Source organism: Sinocyclocheilus anshuiensis, unplaced genomic scaffold, assembly GCF_001515605.1.
Source record: "Sinocyclocheilus anshuiensis isolate Anshui unplaced genomic scaffold, SAMN03320099.WGS_v1.1 scaffold41, whole genome shotgun sequence".
Lineage (NCBI taxonomy): Eukaryota > Metazoa > Chordata > Actinopteri > Cypriniformes > Cyprinidae > Sinocyclocheilus > Sinocyclocheilus anshuiensis.
Window position 1 is genome coordinate 1,180,580 of NW_015539849.1, and position 2,522 is coordinate 1,183,101.

The window sequence follows — 2,522 nt, forward strand, 5'->3', positions numbered from 1 at the left end:
AAACTTTGCATAACACAAAATGTATGTCACTGCCAAAACATTTGGCCATGTATACAGGGGTGCAACTGCACATTTGCTGAGGGGTATGCAAGATCAATGTCGGCGCCCCCCTGTATTCTAGTAGCCTCTAACACTAACTCGCGCAGAAAACTTTCTGCAAGTCAATGACCAAAAGCCCATTACTAGCTTGTGCATGGAAGGATATAAACTCATCAGGAGTGAAAAAAGTGACAAAGGTTTGAACCCCCTTCCCCCTTTTTTAATACCATAGGGAAAAAAGTGAAAAGTCAAAACAAGAAAAAAAGAAAAGTGTGTCACATAACATCCCCTTTAACTCCTGATGGCAGACCCAAGACAGTACACATTTTTTTATTCATTTTTATTTTCAAACACGTTCTATTGCTCACTTTTTAGTAAGGTAATTTGAATATGTATATGTATATATATATATATATATATATATATCTGCCAAGATTTCACCTGGATTTCCACTCTGTAATATAGTTATTTTACGTTTTGCTAATGGATTTATATTTAGACATTATAAAATCACTATTATAACATTTAAAAATATATTTTTTGTTAAAGTTCAGCTTTGTTTTGTATTTCAACTCATTGAATCTATTTGAATTACACAGATGGCCTATTTTTAATTTACAACGGCAATTTTCTGTGAAAAGTGGCTAGTTTGTATCCTTGTTTACAATCTTAGTTTCTCTCAAATGTAAATCAAATGCCCATTCACAAACATTGCACCATTGCTTGTTCTCCATCATTGCATAGGCAATGGATGAGACATGCAGATAACGTACTCGGTTACTAATGTAACCTCGGTTTCCTGAGATACGGGAACGAGTACTGCATCGCTAGACGCTACGGGAAACTCCTTTTCTCCGATTTACTGAAGCCTTTTTTTCAATCACAGCAGTGCATCTGCACTGCCATTGTTTCAGAAATGAATGAAGGCCCAAGGAGGAGTATGCAAGAGCTATTACATCAGCTATCCAATGGGATAGTCTTTGCTTTGTGACCGGAAGCCCCTTGGAGCGGCCACCAAAGCATACAAAGAGCTGCTCCGACTGCCTAAAGGTACGTACCTTGCACCTATGCCGAGCACCTGCTTATATAGCCAGATGCCCCGCCCATTTAGAAAAGGAGTTTCCCGTAGTGTCTAGCGACGCAGTACGAAGTGAAGTATCGAAAGGGAACTATAGTCAACATTCACTGAAATTGATATAATCAATGAACTCTGAAAAAGTTACCAGTCAGTGTTTAACATTCTATTGGTTGTCAAAATGAATTCATTGCAGCACTTTTGTCATACCTAAATCGAGCTCTGTACAAAGGAAAATAATGTAAAATAAGTATTTTCATGCATTTGAATATGGTTTCATTTTCTTTTCGTACTTTACAAATTAACGAAAAATTAGCGCATATTTTCTAGTACATTTAACTGCACTGTGCTCACATTTGGCCTACTTGTGCATTAAATAAAAAAAAACTACATATCATCTTGCGCCCTATTGTGACCTCAAATTGCAGAATATTTCAGTATTTTCTGTTTCTGTACACCTTGCAGAATAAACTGCTTCATCAGGACAGTAATTTAAATGTTTTATGATTCTACCCCTCTACCCTTATTGCTAAAATTATTAACATTTTGCAGATACTGCAAGGTGTATATAAACTTTGGACCACAATTGTATCTATTGCTTTCACTCAACTGAACCATTTATAACGACTGGATCTGTTTTATAACAATTTCTTTCTTTCTTTCCTCAAGGTATTTTTCCTGACTTTCCTGCCTCTTTGGAACATTTCCATTCACACATAATGTGGAGAGATGGTGTGCAGCTTCATGACATTTGAAGTTTACTACCGATGGAGAGCTTCTGGGCCATTGACAAACAGTACTTCCCAGAGAGTTAATTTGGAGTTCTTAATTATTTATTTAGTTAAAGATGCATTCACTAATGCTGGAATAAGATTTTAGAAGAAACCTTTCAGTCGTGTTTAATGTTGGTGCTAGTAAAGGTTTGAGAGCTTATGGCCTGGTTTCACAGACAGGGCTCAGACTAAGCCAGGATTAGGCCATTGTTCAATTAGGATATTTAAGTAATTTTCATTAGCATGCCTTAGAAAAACATTACTGGTGTGCATCTTGAGACAAAACAAAAGCACTGATATATTTTAAGATTAGTCAGTGCAAGTTTCTTTCAGTTGAAACAGCTCAGAATTACATTTTAGTCTGGGACTATAGGTTTAAAGGGTTAGTTCACCCACAAATGAAAATTAGCCTGTGTTTTACTCACCCTCGACTTTCTTCTTTCAGAAGAATCCAGTCGGGAGTTATATTAAAAATTGTCCTGGCTATTCCAAGCTCTGTCATCGCAGTCAGCGGGTGTTGCAGTTGAACAGTCCACAAGTTGTCAAATAAAGCGCACGCATCCATAATAAAACGTGCCTCACACGGCTCCGGGGGGTGAATAAAGGCCTCCTGTAGCGAATCCATGCATTTTTGT